Source organism: Cervus canadensis, chromosome 30 (assembly GCF_019320065.1).
Source record: "Cervus canadensis isolate Bull #8, Minnesota chromosome 30, ASM1932006v1, whole genome shotgun sequence".
In the NCBI taxonomy this organism is placed as follows: Eukaryota; Metazoa; Chordata; class Mammalia; order Artiodactyla; family Cervidae; genus Cervus; species Cervus canadensis.
The window spans coordinates 15,093,193-15,121,085 of NC_057415.1; the positions used below are offsets into that span (position 1 = coordinate 15,093,193).

A 27,893-nucleotide genomic window follows, 5' to 3' on the forward strand; every position below is an offset into this window, starting at 1 on the left:
ACCATCAAAATAAAAAATAAAACGTGAAAACCTTGTAAAGAACCATGGCATCCTAATAAATCCCACCTGCTTAATCCCACTCATCTTTTTGGGGCTGCAAGCCTCTGAAGGAGGAGTTTAAATGATTGTATGCTGTGGGTCACTGAACTCAAACAGAAAAGCATTTTTGTGGTTAGCTTTTAGTACTATGTAAAACCAATATCTCACTTTGTTTCCTTTAAACCTTCAGCCCATGTGACCTCCAGTTAAGATGACACGTAAATTCACTCTTTGATAGATCCCCTCTACTCCAAACACAGCAAAGAGAGAGGAAACAAGAAAAGAAAACCAAGAGGATGCAAGCAAGTTCAAAAACAATATAAAAATTTCTCTCTAATAGATATGAGGTAGAAACAGAGTGGAGTAAATCCTCAGAGTTAAAGCCTTTAGCCTCCTAAGCTCAGGATCCAAAAACAAGCACTGTAACTGGAAGCATGAAACCTACAAAATTTGGTGGTGGTTGTTCAGTTGCTCAGTTGAGTCCAACTCTGTGATCCCATGGACAGCAGCATGCCAGGCTTCCTTGTCCTTCACTATCTCCCGGAGTTTGCTCAAACCATAACCCGCAAAGGACAGAGTCAGACCTAGCATCCTACCTGAGGCAGAGTTGGAGGTGAAACTGGAGGAAGGCTCCTCCATTCCTGAAAGAAGATTGGTTATCTCATATGGAGCTGTGGCCTAGGGAGGAGGGAGAACATAGACCAGCCAGAGATGAGGAACTCAATGAAGCAGCCTGTGATTGTCCAAGTAACTGAAACACCACGGCAATTCTGGACTAGGGCTTCATGAAAGCCCCAGAGACAACTATAAATTGCTTTAAACAAGGAAGACTAAGCAGAGAGGGAGAAAGAGAGGCAGAAAATGAATGAATGAAAGCAATTAAAAAATATGCTGCATTCAAAACATGCCATTCAACCAAAGTTCTAAAGTACATGAGGAAATCTAATCCCAATAAAGGCAACTAACAAAATCAGCCATCAAACCACTAATTCATTTCAGATGAAATGAATATTATAAAACAGTCCAACAAAATAAGTATATTTAGCTGAATTAAAGACTTAAATTTAAGACCTGAAACCATAAAACTCTTAGAAGAAAGCAAGCAGTAAGCTCTTTGACATCGGTTTCTAGGAATTTTTTTTTTGATCTGTCTCCTCAGGCAAGGGCAACAAAAAGCAAAAATAAACAAATGAGACCACATCAAACTAAAAAGCTTTTACACAGCAAAGGAAACTATCAACAAAACAAAAAGGCAACCAACTGAATGGAGAAGACATTTGCAAATGATATATCCAGTAAGGGGTTAATAAACAAAACATATAAGAAACTCATACAGCTCAATATTTTTTTAAAAATCCAATTAAAAAAATAAAAGAATGTGAAGACATTTTTCCAGAGAAGACATAGAGACAGTCAACAGGCACATGAAAATATACTCAATATCATTCATCATCAGAGAAATGCAAATCAAAACCTGTCAGAATGATTATCATTAAAAAGATAACAAAGAATAAATATTAGTGAGGATGTGGAGAAAAAGGAACCCTAGTATATAGTTGGTGGGAATGTAAATTGGTACAGCCACTATGGAAAATAGTATGGAAGTTTCTCAGAAAATTAAAAATAAAATTACCATATGGCCCAGCAATAACCCTTCTCGGTATTTATCCAAAAAACCCCCCACTAATTCAACAAGATATATGCAAACCAGAGTTCACTGCAGCACTGTTTATAATAGTCGAATATGGAAGCAACCCAGAAGTCCATTAATACATAAATGAGTAAAGATGTGAGGCACATACAAATAGACACATACACACAATGGACAAGCACAAATGTAGACACACACACAACGTAATATTACTCAGCCATAAAAAAGTATGAAACCTTGCCATTTGAAACAACATGGGTGGATCTATTAATAGAAGATATTATGCTAAATGAAATCAGTTAGATAGAAAAAGACAAATACCATAAAATTTCATTTACATGTGGAGTCTTAAAAGGTCTGTATAGCCAAAGTTATGGTTTTTCCAATAGTCATGTACAGATGTGAGCTGGACCATAAAGAAGGCTGAGCACTGAAGAATTAATGCTTTTGAACTGTGGTGCTAGAAAAGACTCTTGAGAGTCCCTTGGACTGCAAGATCAAACCAGTCAACCCTAAAGGAAATCAATCCTGAATATTCATTGGAAGGACTGATGCTGAAGCTGAAGCTCCAATACTTTGGCCACCTGATATGAAGATTGGACTCATTGAAAAAGATCCTGATGCTGGGAAAGGTTGAGGCAAGAGGAGAAGGGGGCAACAGAGGTTGAGATGGCTGGATGGCATCACTGACTCAATGGACATGAGTCTGAGCAAACTCAGAGAGACAGTGAAGAATAGGGAAGGCTGGTATGCTGCAGTTCAGGGGTTGCAAAGAGTCAGACACGACTAAGTAACTGAACAACAACAACAAAAACACCGCAAATGAACAAATATAACAAAACAGAAAAAGACTCATAGAAACACAGAAAAAAACTAGGAGTTGCCAGAGGAGAGGTGAGTAAGTAGAAAGGGAAAAATAGGTAAACGGGATTAAGAGGAACTACCAACTTCCATTTATAAAATAAATAAGTCATGGGAATATAATATACAGCCTAGTGAATATAGTCAGTAATACTGTAATAATTCTGTATGTAACAGATGGTAACCAGACTTACTGTGGTGTTTATTTTGTAATGTAAAAAAAATCAAATCACTATGTTACACACCTGAAACTAATACAACATTGTAAGTAAATTATACTTCAATTAAAAATCAAAATAATTGTATTTAAGGTGTTAAAAAGCTAATTAAAAATAAGAAATTATAAAGCACAAACTCTGAGTTAAAACAATAGATGATTAAAAAAGAATCAACTGAAAATTATATAAGTGAGGAATACAGTCATTAAAATTAAAAACGCAGTACACAAGATATTTTAGGCAAAACTAAAGAGCTAGAAAATTTGAAGACAATACTATGAAATTCACTCAGAATGCAGCCCAGAAAGAAAATCAAAAATTATGAGAAAGAAGTTAAGAAACATAAAGGTTAGTTCCACAAACATCTAGACGGTGTCACACCAAAAAAGAAAAAAAGAAAAAGTGAAGAGAATGGAAGAGAAGCAGTATTTAAAGAGATAAAAGCAAGAAATATTCAAGAAATAGACGAGTTCTTAGATTAACATTACATTCTAAATACTGAAAAAGACAATTTCAGTAATTATAGATATATAAGGAGCTCAGCTCTGTCCTCTGTGATGACCTAGAAGGGTGGGATGGAGGGAGGCCTATGGGGGAGTGATATATGTATACTAATAGTTGATTCACGATATGGTACAGCAGGAACTAACATGACATTGTAAAACAATTATACTCCAACTTAAATAATAACAACAAGCAGGTAAATAAATCAATTTTTAAAACCCACACAGACTAAAATATTAATTGTAAAAAGAAAATCTCAAAAGCTACCAGAAAGCACCCTGAACATCACTGGATCTGCTGGATCACAAGGCTCCAAGAGGCAAGCCGCTAGAGCTGCAGCTGAGGTCACTGAGGCCTGAGAGCCTGCAGGACAATGCGGAATTAAGTAGCTCAGATCAGCACACTCATGCGGATGCAAAAGTCCCATGAGCATTTTGCCTCTTTCTTAACAGTTGGTGGATACAAAGTGAGGTGACTGTCTTTCATTTTAGAGACAAAAAACGTCCTGAAAAAGCAGAATCTTAAATGTTTCTAAAAACTAGCAACCAGAGATTTGTCCACCCTGGAATGATATGTAGTTTGGATTTAAATTTCTCTTCCTTGCCCACCATGTTTCTGCCAGCAGCACCTAATATGGACTTCTTTGGATGTCTTGTTCATCATGGTATCACAACCAACTTCAGACCAATGGACTCATTATACATACAGCCAAAGAACTGAGACAAGGAGCTGATGCCGACAGGGTTCAATGTCAGCTCTAGTTATTATCAGCTGCTATCTGAACTTGATGTTTTTCGTCTGTGTTCCTTCACCACTTACAAATTTCTTTACAACATACTATTTCATTCCATTGCTTCTTGTCTGAAAGCATAAAGAAACAAGAATGAAAGCCTGAGTTATCTGGATAACAGATGTTATCTGGAGGATAACATCTTCAGATAATAGATGTTATCTGAAGTCATCTGGAGGATCACAGATGATTTCCAATAGAACAAATGGTTGCAGAAAACTGGTAATACATAACACATATCATAATTGTTTAGATAAAGACTAGACTAACCACTTTGCCTACAAAGGTTAGTATAGTCAAAGTTATGGTTTTTCCAGTAGTCCTGTATGGATGTGACAGCAGGACAATAAAAAAGGCAAAGAACTGATGCCTTCAAACTGTGGTGCTGGAGAAGACCCTTGAATGTCCGCAGGACTGCAAGGAGATCCAACTAGTCAATCCTAAAGGAAATCAACCCTGAATTTTCATTGGAAGGACTGATGCTGAAGCTAAAGCTCCAGTACTTTGGCCACCTGATGCAAAGAGCTTACTCAATGGAAAAAGACCCTAATGCTAGGAAACACTGAAGGTAGGAGGAGAAGAGGACAACAGAGTATGAGATGGTTGGATGGCATCACCGACTCAATGGACATGAGTTTGAGCAAACTCCAGGAGGTTGTGAAGGACAGAGAAGCCTGGCATGCTGCAGCCCATGGGGTCACAAAGAGCCAGACACGACTGAGAGACTGAACAAGAGTCATCAATTTTTCATAAAGGTTAGCAAAACTCTCATTTAGGTTCCCCTGGAAAGCAGAGCTCAAGCAAGCTAAAGAAGGTAAGAGACCTGAATTTGCCTTATTTCCAGATATAAAATCTCTCACTAAAATCACCCACATCATGCTATCCAAGTGGTATACCTGGTAGTCACTCAAGGGGATCAAGAGGGACAATGGCTCTTAGAACTAGCCACAGGGTCTCAGAAATTTTCTAAAAATTTGTTATATTATGGCACAAGAGCACCACCTACTGAAATAGTTCCAAGGGATAATTTATCCATTTATTGAAAAACGGCTAGCTCTATACCCACCTCTAACCAACTGTTTACCTTGGCTTCAGAAAAACATGACTGTGGAGGGATGGACTTCAAATCATTTCAATATAACTGGCTCTGTCTCTTTCTTGTTTAAAACTAGGGTCCTTGCCAAGACCTCCTGAAAAAGGAATCGTTCCCCTCATTTTTGCTTTAATAACCATAGTAAAATGAGTCTTGCTACCATCAGTATCCTCTTTCCCTCCTATTCAGCTTCAGTTATCTCAGTGAATACTCTATTTCTAGATCTCTTCCCCCATCTGTTTTCCAAGAAGCAGAGAAAACTCAAGGGGGCAACCTATGGGTTCTAATGAGTCTAGAAAGGATATATATGTCAAGCCATTCAGTCAAATTTTAAAACACACAAGGCACAATACTAAGATTGGGGAATTGTGCTTTTTTTCAAACTCATTTGAAGATGATTACAGTAGCCCCCCCTTCCCTCGAGGAGCTTAAAATGAACACAGAAGTTCTAGACCAGCAAAGCTGGAGGCCAAATGAGCTGCTAGTAAAATAAAGAAGAAAATACACAGGGAAGGACAGTTTGGGGGGTTGTGTAACTAATATCATAGTAAGGCAGATTGTTTCTGCTATGCTGCATACATACAGAATAAAGCAAAAGCCATGGCAAACACAGCGTTCTTTCTGTAGCCCCTCAGGTTTTCATGAAGCTCTCAGTTACTGCCAATTACAAAATCCTTGACCCAGACTCGCTTGAACAACTCACATAAATTCTAGCTTATATGTCATGTAGTCTTGTTACTTTTTATTGGTCCGATGGGGATACCCTTTTATGAGCCATTGTATGTATAACCTCTACCATACCTTAATTGTGATGAAAAAGCAGCAATTCATGTTTACTCCCAATCATGTCGTGCATTCTGTCATCAGTTACTAGTCAGGGTTTACATCATAGCCAGAGTACTCACATGAAAATAGAGGGGATCCTCTACATGGCGCAATCACAGAAGAAATAACACATAGCCCCAAAATGCCGGTCATCTGATGCCTGTAAAAGTACAAATTTGTTAATTTGGAAATCATTGAAAATTTCAAAGCAATAAATATGTCTTTATTCTATTTCAATTGCTTCATAGAATAAAAGAGGATACTTTAGAAAAATTCCGATCATAGTTCTCTAGTGTTTATACATGGCTATTCTAAGTTCAGTTTGCACTGTATGGTGTGCTTGTTAAAGCCCTGTACCAACGGGAAACCAGGGCAGTGTCATAGGAAAGGTAAATCCAACTGAATGTGAAAACCTCAGGAGAGAGACTTGCTGGAAAAGAAGAAAGTTATACAAGAAAGAGGCAAATTCTAAGATAAAGAGCAACCAACTAGTTGACAGAAATAAAGCAGAAAAAAAAACCAAAAAAACCAACGTGATTCACAGGCCCATAGAATTGAGGGAAAAAAGATATAATATTGGGTTTTATTTGTCCAATATAAAATAGATATTATTAAAAAATAATGTTAGACAACAGGGGGGCTTCCCAGGTGGCTCAGGGGTAAAGAATCCACCTGCCAATGCTCGAGATGCAGGTTCAATCCCTGGGTTGGGAAGATTCCCTGGAGAAGGGAATGGGAACTCACTCCAATATCCTTGCCTGGAAAATCCCACAGACAGAGGAGGCTGGTGGGCTACAGTCCATAGGGTTGCAAAGAGTCATACACAACAAAGAGCTGGACAACAATATACCAACAGGGGCCTAGAAAAAGTTTAGTAGGTCTGCTAGATTTGACCCAGTTTTGGCCCTCATTAGAATTTCGAATGTAGTGAACATTTGCAGTTACCTCTCCAACACTTATTTTCTACATTCCTCCTTCTTAACAGGAACCTAAAATTTCTTAGCCAGCAGATTTCGGTGAGACAAGAATGAGCTCTGATTGGGTTAAGCAGTGGTTCTTGACCAGGGGCAACCGTGACCCACAGAGGACCTCTGATGTTTGCAGGCATTCCTGGTTGTCACAACTAGAGGAGCGTGCTGCTGACATCCAGTGGAGAGAGGCCACGGATGCTACTGAACTTCCTATAATACACAGGACGGTCCCCCAAGACCAGCAATTGTCTGGTCCAAAATGTCACTCCCTCACCCATGCTAGAACACTCAATAGCTCACCCAGGTGTTTCTGAGAACAGACTCTCTCCTTGTCAGATGTGAAGAAGGAAATAAGAGTTCCAGCTGCTGCTCGGAGCTATCTCACTATGACATAGAAGCCAGCCTTACGATCAAGTGTGGTAGGCAGACACAGGTTTCAGGTGATGGCTCCTTGCCATGAGGCTCTTAAAAAGACAGACCACTTTTTGGAAAATTACTCCGTTTTATCTCCTCATTACATGATCTTTTCACTTCATACCATACTACATAAATCACCAAAGGCAACATATCGACATTATAATTTCAGATAAAGAATACTCAATAATTCACTCAACACAGCAGTTTCTTGTCAAGAATATGACAGAACGAAAAGATTTTTAAAATTATTCAAACATGCCACCACATACATAGTAGGCTAAATGACGGCCCCCTCAAATGTATGGTCTCCTTGGGACCTGCAATTAATACTTTGAAGGAGTGAATTCATATACACTTTGTATGGCAAATAATATGATTAAGAATCTTGAAAGGAAGTACTTATAATGGATTACCAAGGTAAGCCATAAAAGAAATCAGATGTATCCTTATGAGAAAGGAGGAGCATGAGGCAGACGCACAGAGGAGGAGACAGGCAGGCAGAGATCGGAGCAATGTAGCCACAAGCTCAGAAGTGCTTTTGCCGGCAGTCAGCAGAAGCCAGGACCAGATTCTCCTCCAGCGTCCCCAGAAGGAAAGCAGTCCTGCCAGATTTCAGACTTCTGGCCTCCAGAACCATAAAATAATACCTTTCTTCTGCTTTCAGTCTCTAAATTGGCAATTGTTTGTTACAGCAGCCTCAGGCAATTAATGCAGCATCTTTCAAGGAGGTATATGAATTGTAAAATTATATCTTGCTATTTTTTTGTACCAAAAAATACTTCTTCTTTAATGTCAAAGGTGTCCACAAACAGAAGTTTCTTCTGTCAAAGTCCCAAAGGAAAAAAGAAATTATCACTAAGCACTACTGATATTGAATACATGTCTAAAAATTCATCACCTGACTCTCTCCCATCTTGCAAAGAATGGCTCCCTCCCTCTTCTATCAATTCCCACAGCCTATCAAGCCACCTCTTTCTTATTTATTGAGACAACAAAGCATCATTATATTTTATGTATAAACTGTAGTTATTTTCAAAATTTTATTTACTTCTTATATGCAAATGCTTTCATTGCTCAATGTTATATTTGTCTATTTGTGGAAAATGTTTGGGTATCTTAAGTTAGGTTGAAACACATCATAAATTTTCCCATTAAAGTTAAGAGAGATAGCTTTTTCTTCACTGGCTTTTCACTTAGTGACTGCATTTATAGAAATGAATTATATTTCTATAAATATAGAATAAGATATATTAAATATAGCTTATATTTAATATATCTTATATTTAATATATCTTATATAAGATACATTAAGATATATTTATTTCATCTATAGTATGATAAATGCCACCTGGTAGGCAGATTGATTTCTTGGCCCTCTTCATCAATGTCTTATCAAGAATATGGAACAAAAAGTTTAAAAAATGGTTCAAACATGCCATCTCATCTACAGTAAGCTAGATGCTACTCCCCCATCTAAAATACATGTCCATATCCTAATCTCTGGAACCTGTTACTGTTATTTTCAAGGAAAGCAAGAGTTATAGGTTGGAAATCAGTGACTTGGCCCAGCCCTTTCACGTCATTGAAGCAATAACAGGGGGCATGAGGAATGAAGTACCTTCCTTAGACCATCCACCTGGTTGGAGTCCCAGCAAGAACAGAATCCAGGTCTCCTAGCACCAACTCCCTAGTATTCTACCCAAGGTTTTATAAAAGAACTGAAGAAAAATGTGATGAATAAAGAGTCAGAAAACAACAAGACTTTTTTTTTTCTCTTTTGAGAAAAGACAAAATTGTATAGACATTCTTTAGCCTAGAAAAGGAAAGAGAAGGTCTTTCTCGTGGCTCAGACAGTAAAGAATCTGCCTGCAATGAAGGAGACCAGGTTTGATTTCTGGGTTAGGAAGATTCCCTGGAGAAGGGAATGGCTACCCACTCCAGTATTCTTGCTGGAGAACTCCACGGACAGAGGAGACTGGTGGGCTACAGTCTGCAGGGCCACAAAGAATTAGACACAACTGAGCGACTGAGCACACACACGTAAATGAGTTATCAAATACCTAGAGGTGAAGAAAACATTAACAGGCTAAAGGCTACCTGATATACACTTATTCTCACTAATAATAAGACCTTTCTTAAGATCTTATAATAAGACCTTATAAGACTCAACTCAAGGGGTCTTAAAGACTCTCTTATATGAGATTCTACTAGCAGTATCTCAGTTATAGAATAAAAATTCACACAACTAGCTCAAGTCAAATGGGTGGGAGGGAACACATTACAGAAAAGCAACAAAAGATCTCATGGATATCCAAGAAAAGAAAATGGAGTTTAGATGAACCAAATGGGAAATGAAACTAGAAGCTCCCCCCACCATCTCTCATAGGTCTGCATTTGTCGGCTCCACTCTACAGCTTCTCACTATAGACTAGCTTCCCCTGCTCTCTTGTTCGCTCTGACTTGCACACGGCTTTTACCGTGTCAGTTCAGTTCAGTTCAGTTGCTCAGTTGTGTCCGATTCTTTGCAACCCCATGAACTGCAGCACAGCAGGCCTCCCTGTCCATCACCAACTCCTGGAGTTCACTCAAACGCATGTCCATCGAGTCAGTGATGCCATCCCACCATCTCATCCTCTGTTGTCCCCTTCTCCTCCTGCCCTCAATCTTTCCCAGCATCAGAGTCTTTTCAAACGAGTCAGCTCTTCGCATCAGGTGGCCAAAGTATTGGAGTTTCAGCTTCAACGTCAGTCCTTCCAATGAACACCCAGGACTGATCTCCTTTAGGATGGACTGGTTGGATCTTCTTGCTGTCCAAGGGACTCTCAAGAGTCTTCTCCAACACCACAGTTCAAAAGCATCAATTCTTTGGTGCTCAGCTTTCCTTATAGTCCAACGTTCACATCCATACATGACTACTGGAAAAACCATAGCCTTGACTAGATGGACCTTTGTTGGCAAAGGAATGTCTCTGCTTTTTAATATGCTGTCTAGGTTGGTCATAATTTTCCTTCCAAGAAGTAAGCGTCTTTTAATTTCATGGCTGCAGTCACCATCTGCAGTGATTTTGGAACCCAGAAAAATAAAGTCTCTGACTGATTTCACTGTTTCCCCATCTATTTGCCATGAAGTGATGGGACCAGGTGCCATGATCTTAGTTTTCTGAATGGAAATGAGCTTTAAGCCAACTTTTTCACTCTCCTCTTTCACTTTCATCAAGAGGCTTTTTAGTTCCTCTTCACTTTCTGCCATAAGGGTGGTGTCATCTGCATATCTGAGGTTATTGATATTTCTCCCAGCAATCTTGATTTCAGAGTGTGCTTCCTCCGGCCCAGCATTTCTCATGATGTACTCTGCATATAAGTTAAACAGGCAGGGTGACAATATACAGCCTTGACGTACTCCTTTTTCTATTTGGAACCAGTCTGTTGGTCCATGTCCATTTCTAACTGTTGCTTCCTGACCTGCATACAGGTTTCTCAAGAGGCAGGTCAGGTGGTCTGGTATTCCCATCTCTTCAGAATTTTCCAGTTTATTGTGATCCACACAGTCAAAGGCTTTGGCATAGTCAATAAAGCAGAAATAGATGTTTTTCTGGAACTCTCTTGCTTGTTCGATGATCCAGTGGATGTTGGCAAGTTGATCTCTGGTTCCTCTGCCTTTTATAACACCAGCTTGAACATCTGGAAGTTCATGGTTCACGTATTGCTGAAGCCTGGCTTTGGAGAATTTTGAGCATTACTTTACTAGCGTGTGAGATGAGTGTAGTTCAGAACCAAGTCACAAGTCCATATGATCCTTCAGTCAAAGGATTCATCATTGTCTAATTAACTCAGAACCTCAGGGTCCATATTCTCAGGAAGAAAATTTAGTTGGCTCAATGCATTCAACAAAGTCTCTAAATTGTTTTCTACTGAGTCAGCTGCTCATCCCACAAAGACTGGTGTTTGACAGGTACTAAAGTCTGTTCAGATTCTTCAAAGGCATGTAGAGCAAAGAGGAAATGATCAGCATGTGCATTATGGTAATCAAGAGTTATATAGCTCTTTTAGTTAAGGATACTCAGTAGAATTGTGTCATTTCTGTATTTGAGCTTTTGGAAGAGATGACCACAACCTGGAATCAGAGAGCAGGAGCCTAAAATTTCCTTCTAGCTCTATGAGTTTACAGCAAAGCTTTACTACTTAGGGCTGTATTATCAGGTTTTATCATTTAATATCCAGAAGTATCTTCAATTAGCAGACTATCAGGGACATCTCAGGAAACGAAAAACCTTCTCTGTTATACAACCTGGTCACTGACCTGCCATTACTTCGAGGAAAGGAATAAAAAGAAGATATCAGCAGTACTTACAGAAGAAAAAAATCCTCTGAACTAACTGTGATCAAAGTACAGTGCAACAGTTTTACAGAGCAGTGGAATTATAACAGAACTGGCTCCTTGGGTAATTTAAAAAAAAAAAAAAAAAGGTTGACAAGGGTTGAGAAGAGGGGAGGATGAATAGGCATGATTCAGAGAATTTTTAGGACAGTGAAACCACTCTGCATGATAGTCTAATGGTGGATATATGTCACTATACATTTTTCTAACCCCATAGAATGTACCATACCAAGAGTGAACCCTAAAGTAAATGATGGACTTTGGATGATTATGATATGTCAATGAAGGTTCATTAACTATAACAAATGTACAGTTAATGTGGCAAGGATGTTGATAATGGAGAAGGTTGTGCAAATGTAGGGGAACAAAATATATGGTAAGTCTATACTTTCCACTCAATTTTTCTAAGAACCTAAAACTCCTCTCTAATAAAATAAAAGAGTCTTTTTTAAAGGCCATGGTGACAGGAGCAATTTTGGTTCAACAAAACTCAGATCTACTCTAGACACTCAAAGAATAAAGGCTCAGAAATAGCAGGAGCAGAGTGAAAAAGGCAAAAAAAAATGGATCTCAACTATTATCTGGCAGCAGCTGCAGCCCTCACACCCTATATAGTAAAATTAATCAGTTCCCTGAGTTACAATTTCATAAATTCAGACAGCCAGATGCTTGCTTCCTCCAGACATAGAGGATAATTTGTGTTGGTTATACTATGAGGTATTATCTGCTTCAAAGTCTACTATGTGATTCCCCAACCACCAGGAAATTAAAATACAAAAGCTTTTTATTGTGTCTCCCCCTTACTCTACCCTCAAGATACTATGTATTTCCAATGTCAACTAAGAATCTCATAAGGGAGAGCGCCTCTCACATGTAAAATATGAAGGTTTTTTTTGTTGCTTCGTTTGTTTATTCATCCAACTTAGACTACAGGATATTCTACAGCAGCACATGCCCTCTGGCATTAATTCCATGGGCCAGCTTTTCTTTAAACCCTTCCTCTAACAGATGTTCCTCTCCCTGTCACAAGACGTCTGATCTTTTTACCTTCCTCTAACTCATCTTCAAGACCACTCGTTTAGAGGCAAGGTGATCTCAAGTAACAGGTTAATTATGTAGGTATGTATGTGCCCAGCCTAAGGGCTAGTAATGTGCTACTGATCTACTGATCCTTCCCTGTCACACCACAAGAACTGTATTTGGTCTGACAATGCTCAAAAAGTTTAACCATATCTATCTGGTTAAAATAAAAAATAAAAAAAATCAAAGAAAAAGTATGAGTCTATTTGCTTAATAACTATGGGTAAAAATCTTGAAAATTTTCACTAGCTTAAGAAGCATTATTGTGACCTTTGGCCTTAGGAAGCATTACCATGAACAAAGCTAGTAGAGGTGATGGAGTCCCAGCTAAGCTATTTCAAATCCTAAAAGATGCTGCTGCTAAGTGCTGCACTCAATGTGCCAGCAAATTTGGAACACTTAGCAGTGGCCACAGGACTCAAAAAGGTCAATTTTCATTCCAATCCCAAAGAAAGGCAACGCCAAAGAATGTTCCAAATACCACACAATTGCACTTATTTCACACGCTAGCAAGGTAATGGTCAAAATCCTTCAAGCTAGGCTTCAACAGTACATGAACCAAGAACTTCCAGATGTACAAGCTGGATTTAGAAAAGGCAGAGGAACCAGAGATCAACTTGCCAACATCCGTTGGATCATTAAAAATAGCAAAGGAATTCCAAAGAAACATCTACTTCTGCTCCATTGACTACGCTAAAGCTTTTAACTGTGTAGACCGCAAAAAACTGGAAAATTCTTAAAAAGATGGGAATGAATATCAGACCACCTTACCTGCCTCCTGAGAAACCTGTATGCAGGGAAAGAAGCAACAGTTAGAACCAGGCATGGAACAACGGACTGGTTCAAAACTGGGAAGGGAGTACGTCAAGGCTGTCTATTGCCACCCTGTTTATTTAACTTCTATGCAGAGTACGTCAAGCTAAAAGCCAGGCTGGATGACTCACAAACTTGAATCAACACTGCTGGGAGAAATATCAACAACCTCAGAAATGCAGATGATACCACTCTAATGGCAGAAAGCAAAGAGGAACCTAAAAAGACTCTTGATGAGGATAAAAGAGAGTGAAAAAGCATGAATGTCCTGGCTGATGCTCTCAAGAGTATCAACAATGCTGAAAAGAGAGGCAAATGCCAGGTGCTTATTAGGCTGTGCTCCAAAGTCATCACCAGGTTTCTAACTGTGATGATGAAGCATGGTTACATTGGTTAATTTGAAATCATAGATTATCACAGAGTTGGGAAAATTGTTGCAAACCTCACAGGCAGGCTAAATAAGTGTGGCGTGATCAGCCCCAGATTAACATCTAGAAAAATAACAGAATAACCTGCTCCCATCCCATCAGTTTGGTTTCTTTGTACTGACAACTTCAGCTGGCATCATGAACCATGAAAAAGCAAAATTTAAACACACAGGAAGGAAAATCCTCGGATTTTTTTTCTTGAGGGATATAATACCTACAAATAAAATGCCTGGCAGTGGTGGGGACGGGGGCAGGGAGGGGAAGAAGAGGGAACAATCCCACTTACAATTACATCAGAAAGAATAAAATACTAAGGATTAAATCTAACCAAGAAGTAAAAGACCTGTGTGAAAAATTATAAGACACTGTTGAAAGAAATTGAAGATGGTACAAAGAAATGGAAAGATATACCATGTTCATGGATTAAAGAATATTGTTAAAATGACCATACTACAAAAGGAATACAGATTCAATGCAATTCCTTTCAAAACACCAATGGCATCTTAATACTGAAACAAATAATTCCAAAATTTGGGTAGAAACAAAAAGACTTTAAATAGCACAAAACAAATTTGAGAAAGAACAATAAAGCTGGAGGAATAACATACTCTGATTTCAAACTATACTACAAGTCTACAATAATCAAAGGAGTATGGTATTGGGACAAAAACAGATACATAGATCAGTGGAACAAAAAACAGAGTTCAGAAGTGAACCCATACTTATATGGTCAATTAATCTACAACAAAAGAAGTAAAACAATACACTGGGAAAAAACACCCTCATTAATAAATAATGTTGGGAAAACTGGACATCTACATGCAAAAGAATCAAACCAGATTACTCTCACATTATATACAAAAATCAACTCTAAATGGATTAAAGCCTTAAATGTAAGATCTGAAATCATAAAACTCCTAGAAGAAAACAGACAGTGGTCTTCAGGAATATGTATTTTTTAATATATCTCCTCAGGCAAAGGAAACCAAAGCAAAATAACTGGGACTCCATCAAATGAAAAAGCTTTTACACAGCAAAACAAAGAGATCATTCAAAAGATGAGCACTGATAACATTTCTGAAGGCACTCACCAAAAATATCACCACCACCTCATTCTCCTTAACAGTGGCAATTCACATAAAATTTTACTTTTATATTTAATAATTTCAAAATTTTTATAAAATGTTTACATTGTTTTAATCAATTGTGAACCAGGAATAATTCAAAAGATAATTCATAAAAAATTAAATGCATAATATTATATTATATGCATTTTTATTGCAGAATCTTAACTCTATCACATGTCTATATTCTTGTTTCACTGCATTATACTCAGTCAGGAGAAAGTTCTTCATTTTTGAACTATCTGTCCTGAATATCTTCAACTTTCCATACTTGCCTCATTTCCAAATGGAGCATTATTCTTTCCTGCTTCCGTGAGTTCTCTGGGATCCCTTGCTTTTCCCACCCATGATCTACACATATGCCTTCCCATCTCATTTAGGCTTTTCTCCATCTACTGTTCTCCCTGTTCACTGCCTCCTTCTTGAGGTCTAGACTTGACAGCAAAATAGACTGCTAGAAGAGAGATGATGATATGAAGAAATCTCCTGAGCCTCATCAAGGAATGAGGCAAATAGTGGAAGTAATTCTGCAGCATGGCCTTTGAGTTTTTATTAAATGCAAATACCCTGAGAAGATGAAACATACTCTTAAACATTAATATCAATGTCTCAGGAGGAGCATGCTGTAACAGGGAAAGGAAGAACAGACGAAGGTCCCAATCAACGATGGGTGAAACGAGAAGGTGTCAAATATAAATTCTGCCTACAGCCAGCCTGGGCAATTCGAAATTATTTAGCCTACCATTTCTGGAAGATACAGTTGTAAAGCACAGAGTACACCGTCAATAAGGCTTGGTCTGCAATATTTATTATAGAGCATTAACAAGATCACTCAATCATTCTGTGACTGTCACACTGATTCTGAACCCACTCTTTACATTTTGTTTTAAACACTATCTTTCTAGAAAACTATTTACTGGAAGTGCAAGTTTATCTAAGTATTCACTGGGTTCCACAGTTATATTAGGTATAAAACAACTCATTTTTATGAGTTAAGAATTTAATGAATGGCAATAGCTACTCTACCATCTTGTCTTAAATCACTGCAGATGGTGATTACAGCCATGAAATTAAAAGACACTTGTTCCTTGGAAGAAAAGCTATGACAAACCTAGAGAGCATATTAAAAAGCAGAGACATTCCTTTGCCAACAAAGGTCCATCTAGTCAAAGCTATGGTTTTTTCCAGTAGTCATGTATGGATGTGAGAGTTGGACTATAAAGAAAACTGAGTGCTGAAGAATTGATGCTTTTGAACTGTGGTGCTGGAGACAACTCTTGAGAGTCCCTGGGACTGCAAGAGATCCAACCAGTCCATCCTAAAGGAAATCAGGCCTGAATATTCATTGGAAGGACTGATGCTAAAGCTCCAATACTTTGGCCACCTAATGCGAAGAACAGACTCATTAGAGAAGACCCTGGTGCTGGGAAAGATTGAAGGCAGGCGGAGAAAGGGACGACAGAGGATGAGATGGTTGGATGGCATCACCGACTCAGTGGACATGAGTTTGAGCAAGCTCTGGGAGTTGGTGATGGACAGGGAAGCCTGGCGTGTTGCAGTCCACGGGGTCACAAAGAGTCGGACACAACTGAGTGACTGAACTGAACTGAATAGCTTAATTATTTTGAGCTGCCACTAGAAATAAGGTTAACTTTTTCCAAAAACATGAATAGCTACTTATGAGTCTACCCTCTTTCTCTTAATCTAATAAATATCAGTAGAACAGAGTAATTAAGGAAGCTGCCTCTGGAGGTAGACTGCCAAGGTTTTTTTTTTTTTTTTTCAACTACAAAGGGCAGGTCTTTATTCCCAATCCCGATCCCCCCTCCCACCTCCCTCTCCACCCGATTCCTCTGGGTCTTCCCAGTGCACCAGGCCGGAGCACTTGTCTCATGCATCCCACCTGGGCTGGTGATCTGTTTCACCATAGATAGTATACATGCTGTTCTTTTGAAATATCCCACCCTCGACTGCCAAGGTTTGAATTCTCACTTTACCCTGTGACCTTGGGAAATTATTTAACCTCCTCATGTCTCAGTTTCTGCATCTTTAAATGGGGAAAACCTAGGAATTACTGTGAATAATAAAATGTATTACTATCTAGAAAGCACTTAGACTTGTGCCTGGCACATTGTAGGCACTCGAAAAATGTTAGCTACTATCATTAGTTACGGCATTTCTAACAAAACAATGATGATATCTTTCTCCAAGATTTCTCCACTAGGTAGAAATAATCTCTCCTGGTGAATTTAAATGCCTGTCAGCAAAAGCACTCCTGAAACTGAGGGAGTCAACAGTAAGAATAAACATTAGTGCCTTGGACAAGCTGCACCACACAAACCTGAAAGCCACAGAGTTGCTTGTTTTACTACACCACAAATATTAGAGTCAGAGGTTTCAAAATTTTGCTAAGCCAGTTCCTGCTACATTCAAAATATGGTAATATAAGATGGTTTGGTCTGCTATCAAGTCATGGGTTGTATAAACACTAGTTTACAACAAAAATGACTTGTAAAAGTGCTATGGTTCTTAATGGTTATATTAAATTATATTTGAGGCCTTTTATTTTTCTAGTTGCAAAAAATAGGGAGAAGAGTCTACTTGAGAGTGAGAACCAAATTTAACTAAACTGTAAATTTCTCAAGATAACTTGAAAACTTCAGTCTCTTTTAATGTGTAAGACCAAACACAGTACAGTTTATGACGTGAAATCCAAACACATCACTAGGAAACTAGGTTCCAAACTAGCTCTACCATTATTAGCTGTGTGGCTCAAAATATTTCATCTATTTAAAAGAAAAGAGTAATGATACCAATCGCCTAGAACCAAAAAGTAGATTAAATGAGACAAATGTCGACAATATGTAACTGTTAATAAATAACACAGGAAAGTATCATTTACTTGAGCTCTGAGATTACTCCTACACACACACACAAACACACTCATACATAAAAAAAAGAAAAAGAAAAAAGAATCTAATCTAAGATGTAAGGAGGAAAGCTTAAAAAGACATTTTAAAATTCCTCCTATATAACAAAGGTTTTTTATACCTGAGAAAAAGTGAAGATAAAGAAAATGGCTATATTGTCAAAGCAAAGAATTGTGAGTAAAGTCACAGACATCTAAATAATATGAAAGAATTTGAAAAGAAACTATTTTTTAGTCAGTATCAAAGGTGAAATTTATATGTAATTAAGAACTTCAGGAAGGTTACAACTATGATGGAATAATTCACCCAATCAGAATTGGCTCAGAGAAACTATAATTTAAAATTAGTACAATATTATAAATTAAATAAATATTTTAGTAAACATAAAGTAGAATGTTATAAATTCTATGAAGTTTTACACTTACCATTAATATTATGTTCTTTTATGTATATCATAATTAAAAAGTAAAAATGATGCCATGTTAAAAAGATCACATCAAGAAACACATATTTATTCTTTCATTAACTGATAACTGGACTGCTGATTAAATGAAAAAGTATTCAATAACAGTGGTAATCCAAAAAACAGAAAAAAATAAAACCAGAGTAACACAAAAGAATACCAATTTTTGCCTGTAAAATTAGCAATTAAAAAGTAATTCCCAGTGCTGGCAAGAATACAGTTAAATGGCCACTCATATACAGGTTTATGGGAGTGTAACTTGTACAAGTTTTTTGGAGGATAATAGGAAAAGTATGCCAAAAGCTTTGAAAGTGTTTACGCCCTTTCACCTATAAACCCACTTCTAGGAACAGAGCCTAAGGAAATAACCAGAGATGTATACAATGAGTGATATATAAGGATGTTCACTGCAAACAACAGCAAAAAAACTGTTATCTAAATTTTCAACAAGCAACTAATTTGTAATACAGCCGGATAAAAGTACCAACCAACCAAATCATGTCTCATTTTAGAGGAACATGATTTAGTGACATGGAAAAATGCTTCTGTTAGATGGCTACATTTAAGACTATAAAATACTATACACAGGATGACTGCAATTTTATATACACAAATATATTCATATGCAACAAAAAACTAAAAAGCTAAACACTGCAATGTTAACAATAGTTACCTCCGTGTGGTGATTTTATTAGCTTAATTATACTTCTCATTATTTTCTAAATTTCCTAAGATAAAAGGAAATGTATTATTTTTATATCCAGTACAGTCATCCTTGTGGTTTACCCAAAACAGCTTATTACAGCTAAGTCTATGAGGGTAATCCCACACCTCTTAACTGGAGTACAGTTACAACCATAACTATCCTGGCCAAGGAGATACTAGGAGACATCTGGGACAGAGGCCTCCAGGAAAGGTTTTCTTGCTCCTGACAAGGAAAGGGCGAGAGCTACTGCATTCTTCTGAAAATGGTCACGTCTAGATGTGATTCACTTATTTGTCATTCAAAATACATTTACTGAACACCTACTGTGCAGTTCTTGGCCCATCTCTAAATAGGGAGATTGTCTGCTATTACTTCTAAGAGTTCTAAATTAGTAAACTTTAGTAACTAAATACAAAAACCTTAATTATCATCCATCTTCCACTTTATTCTTCACAGGTAAGAGAATTTGTTGGCTCAATGGCAGTTTATTAAACAAGAAAACAAAACAAACTTATCACCACCACCACAACATAAACCTGACCAATTGCACAGGTTAAACAAAACAAAAATAAAGACAGTACTTCAAGCCATCACTGCCCTATTACACATTATGTACTGACAATACTACAAAAGAGGAGTATGAATATCTGGAACAAAGATTAAGAGCTCTGTTTCTCTCATGCTAACTTCAAGGCTGTGAAAAAAATACACAAACCTTTAATTTCAATGCACATAAGAATACACTAAACCTGACAGGGCTTGCTAAAATCACAGAGGAATTTTAAGTGCCCAGATCTGCCATATGTGCTCATGATGGAGATTTTTTTCAAAAACAAATATACAGTTCCATGTCTTTTTGAAAGCACATCCTAAAATCTGGATGACTTGGGGGCTACCTATCATTAAGAACTGCTGTATAGATTTGTAATATAATAATGCCCTTAGGGACCACTGGGGTGTGTACAGTTCTTTGCCCCAACATTACATGGCCGCATGTGGCTGTATTTTTTTTTTTTTATGTGACATTTATTGGCTCATGTTTTAATTAGAAAAAAAGTTAAGAAAATATGTATATCTTTCAAAAGTTAATTTTTAAAAGGTAACTTGAACACATTACAAAATATTTTAACACTGAACAATTCATTCTTGATTCATTTCTATAAAAATAGATCAAATATACTGAGGTTATTAAAGGAAGACATAACTTCATCCTCAACAGACTTTCTCAATCTCTTGATATAAAAATGATGATGATGATGATGATTATAGCAGCTAACACTTACACAGTACTTACTCTATGCCAACAACAACCATTAGCTCTTTGGGTGTCTCAATATCCACAATACTGTTTTATAGATGAGGAAACAGAGGCAAAGAGAGATTCAATTTCTTGCCCAAGTTTACATATCTCATTCACTGGGGAACAGATCAAGCACTTATCCACATCACAAATCACTGATGACATGTCACAAAAGGAAGTAAAAGCTGAATATGAAAAGTAACTTTTGTTTTTATCTGTTAACAAAAGCAAAATTTTTCAGGGACTCAATCTAAAAATTTTGGCTTATTTTCTTAAGGATAAATTATCATTTTATTCTGAGTATTTGCATTCCTCATTTACATTCAAATTGCTTAATTCTTCTCTCAAATCTCTCTAACAACCCCATCCCATACCACATCATCGGGGTCAACAGGCTCATTCTAAAATTCTCAGTGGGTCCTTCCAACTGTCAGAGGCAATCTCTCTGTCTGCTGTTTCTATTTACACACCCCAAGTCTACCCACCCAAACTTCTGTGGGGAAACCAAAGACAATGTCTGCCTCTGCTAAAGGATAAAGGGAGAAAAATGTTTTCCACACAGTTAAAAGAATCCCTTTTGTCAAATCAATCTGATGATGCTGAATGAACTGAATACTTCCCTGCGACTACCTCACCACTGGCTATTTAATGTGAAACTGCATAATTTTCAAGATGGAAACTATTCAAATTGCCCTCAAAAAGTTAAACTAGAAAATCTGCTTTTTTATCTCTAAAAAAAAAGGCAGGAATTTTAGAGAGAAGCTGTACACCTGCAGTATGCTTTTTCCTGAATAAAAACATATTTCTATTTTCTAAAGTAAAAATTCAAGACACATACCCAAGACAAGGGATTTTACATTGCTATACAGTAAAATTCGTTTTTCCAGCTGATAAGATTTCCCTATCCTCCCAACCCCAAGTCACAATTTCTCTCAAGAGCTCTGAAATTTAATTCGTAAGTTGTACAAATTCATGTCCTGAGCTCCTGACAATCTATGTATTAAGAACAGGAGATCTGACATGAAAGTAAAATGTCTGACACTTAACTCTAATGAATGAGATTTTTAAAACTGGTTGTTTATCTAAAAACATTCATGCTTTCTCTAAAACAAAGCCTAATGTTACAGCAAGGAAGAATAATTTTTAAAGTAGGGTTTATTTACAATTTCATTGCTTTTTCCAGTGGTCATGTATGGATGTGAGAGTTGGACTATAAAGAAAGCTGAGGGTCGAAGAATTGATGCTTTTGAATTGTGGTGTTGCAGAAGACTCTTGAGAGTCCCTTGGACTGCAAGGAGATCCAACCAGTCCATCCTAAAGGAGATCAGTCCTGAGTGTTCACTGGAAGGACTGATACTGAAGCTGAAACTCCAACACTTTGGCCTCCTGATGCGAAGAGCTGACTCATCTGAAAAGACCCTGATGCTGGGAAAGATTGAGGGCAGGAGGAGAAGGGGACGACAGAGGATGAGAAGGTTGGATGGCACCACCAACTCAATGGACATGGGTTTGGGTGGACTCAGGGAGTTGGTGATGGACAGGGAAGCCTGGCATGCTGCGGTTCATGGGGTAACAAAGAGTCGGACACAACTGAGTAACTGAACTGAACTGAACTGTCCAAGTGATTGTGTCTCTTTTATGTAAGATGATCTCTCTTTACTAAGACCATAATAAGAGATAATTAAACTTGCTATGGAACTATTTGCTCCAACAGATCTTAATAGTTATAAGTTAGACACTGATGTATTTTATTTATCTGCCTATGTATTATTAATACTTGAAAACCACTGGACCATTTCAAGATTATTCCTTAATCTTAGCATGCCATGATACAAATTCTCCTGGCAAGTTGCACTCTTATACAGGTGTCTGTGCTTTTATGTTTTCTGTAATTTCCTTGTAAGCATTCTCACAATAGGTAATAGTTATATCACCTAGCACCTGGATTCAGTATTTAATACTGGTGCTAACATCTTGCATTATTAAGCCAAGACATGTATTTCCTATGCTCTTCCATCTTGATTCGTTTGTTAAGTATTCACATCCAGTGCTTCCATCTGATTAGCACTATAGCATGTCATTCTTTTTCTTATTTCTAATCATATTTCTCTTTCATTTTTCTGCTCCTCTAAGAATTTCATTTCAATCTATAGCTTCTCCATTTATATTTCATTAATGTGAAATCAGCAGGTAATGCTCAAAATCCTTCAAGCTAGGCTTCAACACCACATGAACTGAGAACTTCCAGATGTACAGCTGGATTTAGAAAGGCAGAGGAACCAGAGATCAAATTGCCAACATCCGCTAGATCATGGTAAAAGCAAGAGAATTCCAGAAAAACACCTACTTCTGATTCATTGACTATGGTAAAGCCTTTACTGTGTGGATCACAACAAACTGGAAAATTCTTAACGAGATGGGAATACCAGACCACCTTACCTGTCTACTGAGAAACCTATAGGCAGGTCAAGAAGTAACAGAACATGGAACAACAGACTGGTTCAAAACTGGGAAAGGAGTTCATCAAGGCTATATGTTGTCACCCTGTTTATTTAACTATATGAAGAGTATATACAACATGCAAAATGTTGGGCTGCATGACTCACAAGCTGGAATCAAGATTGCCAGGAGAAATACCAACAACTTCAGATATGTATATGATACCACTCTAATGGCAGAAAGTGAAGAAGAATTAAAGAGTGTCTTGAAGAAGGTGAAAGAGGAAGAGTGAAAAAGCTGGTTTAAAACTCAACATTCAAAAAACTAAGATCATGGCATCCGGTTCCATCACTTCATGGCAATAGATGGGGAAATAGTGGAAATAGTGACAATTTTCTTTTCTTGGACTCCAAATCACTGCGGATGGTGACTGCAGCCACAAAATTAAAAGATGCTTTCTCCTTGGAAGAAAAGCTAAGACAAACCTAAACAGATTATTAAAAAGCAGAGACATCATTTTGGTGACAAAGGTTCATATAGTCAAAGCTAAGGTTTTTCCAATAGTTTTTGTACAGTTGTGAGAGTTGGACCATAAAGAAGGCTGAGTGCTGAAGAATTGATGCTTTCAAACTGTGGTACTGGAGAAGACTCTTGAGAGTCCCTTGGACTGTAAGATCAAACCAGTCCATCCTAAAGGAAATCAGTCCTGAATATTCACTGGAAGGACCTGATGCTGAAGCTAAAGCATCAATACTTTGGCCATCTGATGCGTAGGGCCAACTCATTGATAAAGACCCAGATGCTGGAAAAGATTGAGGGCATGAGGAGAAGGGGATGACAGAGGATGAGATGGTTGAATGGCATCAGTGACTCAATGAACATGAGTTTGAGCAAACTGCAGGGGATGGCAAAGGACAGGGAAGCTGATGTGGTACAGTCTGCGGGGGTCACAGAGTCAGATCAATTCAACAACCGAACAACAACAACAATGCGTCTTTTACAGTTTGTCAAAGGTACTACATCTGGGAAGACCCAGAGGTATCGGGTAGAGAGGGAAGTGGGAGGGGGGATCGGGATGGGGAATACACGTAAATCCATGGCTGATTCATGTCAATGTATGACAAAAACCACTACAATATTGTAAAGTAATTAGCCTCCAACTAATAAAAATAAATGAAAAAAAAGGTACTACATGGGATTCAGTCTTTGTTTTTTAAATTTTCTGAACCTTTAAAAACTCTGAAGAGCTAAATGCTCAGAAGCATAGATTTCCTACATACAGCACTATCTCCTTCCACTGAAGTATATATAAATTAACAGGTACAGTTCTCACACAATCACTGAGTGTTTGCATTTCCACTGGTTATAGTCAGTCAGTCAGTCAGTTCAGTCGCTCAGTCGTGTCCGACTCTTTGCAACCCCATGAATCGCAGTATGCCAGGCCTCCCTGTCCATCACCAACTCCCGGAGTTAACTCAAACTCATGTCCATCGAGTCAGTGATGCCATCCAACGATCTCATCCTCTGTGGTCCCCTTCTCCTCCTGCCTCTAATCCCTCCCAGCATCAAGGTCTTTTCCTGTCAACTCTTTCGCAGTCAACTCTTTGCATCAGGTGGCCAAAGTACTGGAGTTTCAGCTTCAGCATCAATGCTTCCAATGAACACCCAGGACTTATCTCCTTTAGGATGGACTGGTTGGATCTCCTTGCAGTCCAAGGGACTCTCAAGAGTCTTCTCCAACACCTCAGTTCAAAAGCATCAATTTTTTGGCACTCAGCTTTCTTCAGTCCAACTCTCACATCCATACATGACCACTGGAAAAACCATAGCCTTTACTAGACGGACCTTTGTGGGCAAAGTAATGTCTCTGCTTTTTAATATATTATCTAGATTGGTCATAACTTTCCTTCCAAGGAGTAAGCGTCTTTTAATTTCATGGCTGCAATCACTATCTGCAGTGATTTGGGAGCCCAAAAAAACACGGTCTCCCCATCTATTTCCCATGAAATGATGGGACCGGATGCCATGATCTTAGTTTTCTGAATGTTGAGCTTTAAGCCAACTTTTTCACTCTCCTCTTTCCCTTTCATCAAGAGGCTTTTTAGTTCCTCTTCACTTTCTGCCATAAGGGTGGTGTCATCTGCATATCTGAGGTTATTGATATTTCTCCTGGCAATCTACATTCCAGCTTGTGCTTCTTCCAGCACAGCGTTTCTCATGATATACTCTGCATATAAGTTAAATAAGCAGGGTGACAATATACAGCCTTGACGTACTCCTTTTCCTATTTGGAACCAGTCTGTTGTTCCATGTCCATTTCTAACTGTTGCTTCCTGACCTGCATATAGGTGTCTCAAGAGGCAGGTCAGGTGGCCTGGTATTCCCATCTCTTTCAGAATTTTCCACAGTTTATTGTGATCCACACAGTCAAAGGCTTTGGCATAGTCAATAAAGCAGAAATAGATGTTTTTCTGGAACTCTCTTAAAAGCTACACAATTGAACCTTGAATAAATAAACATGATTATATTATAAAAAGTGCACACCATAAAAGGGTCTGTCCTTAATTGCTCAGTCTTATCCGACTCTTTGTGACCCCATGGACTGTAGGCCACCAGACTCCTCTGTCCATGGGGATTTTCCAGGCAAGAATACTGGAGTGGTTTGCCATGCTCTCCTCCAGGGAATCTCCCCAACTCAAGGATCAAACCCCGGTCTCCCACACTGCAGGTGGATTCTTTACCATCTGAGCCACCAGGGTAGCCCTCCATAAAAGGATAGTTGTCTTTTGCATTTGTACTCCACAGGGTATTATCAGGTTGGTGCAAAAGTAATTGTTTTTGCACTATTGAACTTTGGTGTTTGATATTGGAATACATTCTTAAATAAATGTGGCTATGTTATACATCATTTTAAAGCGCATTTCTCACTTCGTGTTTCATTGCTACTGACTTATTACTTGATGTTTATTTTATATTTATTTTAGACTAGGGAAATGATGTTAGACAAAAAGCAAACTCTGGCAACTTTCTTATTTGACTTCAAAGTGGGTCGTAAAGCAGCAGAGAAAACTCACAACATCAACAATGCATTTGACCCAGGAACTGCTAACGAATGTACAGTTGAAGAGGTTTTGCAAAGGAGACAAAAGCTTTGAAGATAAAGAGCGTGCAGTAGCTGGCCATCAGAAGTTGACAACAACCAATTGAGAGGATCATCAAAGCAGATCCTCTTACAACCACATGAGAAGTTGCTGAAGAACTCAACATTGACCACTGCTTTGGCATTTGAAGCAAACTGGAAAGGTGAAAAAGTTAGGTAAGTAGGTACCTCATGAGCTGACCAAAAATCAAAATATGTCATTTTGAAGTGTCATCTTCTCTTATTCTAGGCAACAACAACGATAAACCATTTCTCAATTGGATTGTGATGTGCAACGAACAGTGGATTTTATACAACCAGCAATGGCCAGCTCAGTGGTTGGACTGAGAAGCTCCAAATAACTTCCCAAAATCAAACTTGCACCAAAAAAAAGGTCATGGTCACTGTTTGGTGGTCTGCTGCCTGTCTGGTCCACTACAGCTTTCTGAATCCCAGCAAAACCTTTATATCTGAGAAGTATGCTGAGCAAATTGATGAGATGCACCAAAAACTGCAATGCTTGCAGCTGGCACTGGTCAGCAGAAAGGACCCTTCTTCTTTACAGCAACACACAACCACATGTTACACAAGCAATGCTTCAAAAGCTGAACAAATTGGCCTAAGAAGTTTTGCCTCGTCCTCCATATCCACCCGACCTCTCACCAACTGACTATCACTTCTTCAAGCATCTTGACAACTTTCTGCAGGGAAAATGCTTCTACAACCATCAGGATGCAGAAAACGCTTTCCAAGAGTTTTTCAAATCCCTAAGCACAGATGTTTATGCTACAGGAATAAACCTATTTCTCATTGGCAAAAATGTGTCGATTGTAATCATTACTATTTTGCTTAATAAAGATGTGTTTGAGCCTAGTTATAATGATTTAAAATTCATGGTCTGAAACCACAATTACATTTGTACCAACAGAATAATAATTTTATGTGTTAATATCAATAGCTAAGGCTTCTGATCATGCTAAAACTCATAAATCACTCTTATCCACAGAATTCATATAAATTCCAATGTTCATAAATCCTGTTGTTCTCAAACTTTTTAATTTTAACCTTAACTGTAGTATACAAATTTCAGAACAATGCTTAGACATGCCTTAAGTTTAAGCCTGCTAAGAGAATGTTCCCAGAAAACTGGTCTTCATGTCCATCCAGTCTTGCAGTAAACTTTGAAGAATGTATAAGGATTTCTGTGTGTATCAATTACTTCTCCCTGCTGAGTGGGTAAGGATGTCACTGGGTCCCAAACAATAACACTCAAGCATGGGGAGTGGTAAATGACCAAAAATATATAAAAACCTCATAAGAACTAAGGGGACTTGATCCACAGATTTCCATATCTACTACCATTAAGGAAACTGAACATCTTCCAATATATCTTCCCATCAACAATATGCACGTTAACCCACAGATCTTAGAACTCTAAATCCCAAGAACAATAAATGCCTTATTTGAGGTTCCCCAGAAGTAGTTTATTTGGAAAGTAAACTGTTAGGGAAGTGGAGAAAGAATACAGAGAGGAGAACTTCTAGGGTAACCATTAAAAGAACAGATATAGATTAGGTAATTTAGAAAATAACATGAAAAAACTATGAACTGATTTTTTAAATTATCAATCAAAAAGAATGCAAGAAAGGAGAGAAAATGGAATGCAGAATAGTTACAGTACAAAGAAGGAAGGAAATAAAAAGCTGATTTATCACTGATCACATC

At 38.0% G+C, this 27,893-nt stretch overlaps 1 protein-coding gene and 1 pseudogene across 6 annotated transcripts in view; one reads left to right on the forward strand and one right to left on the reverse strand.

The window, feature by feature from the left end:
- The window catches only part of FANCC (FA complementation group C), a 299,576-nt gene that overhangs the window by 208,103 nt on the left and 63,580 nt on the right, over positions 1 to 27,893 (reverse strand). For all 6 annotated transcript variants that reach the window (XM_043452893.1, XM_043452888.1, XM_043452890.1 and 3 more), the window contains exon 2: positions 6,062 to 6,141. The gene's annotated coding sequence lies outside the window, so the exon portion shown is untranslated. The remainder of the gene's footprint in view (positions 1 to 6,061; positions 6,142 to 27,893) is intronic.
- On the forward strand, positions 13,899 to 14,373 carry LOC122431634 (annotated as a pseudogene).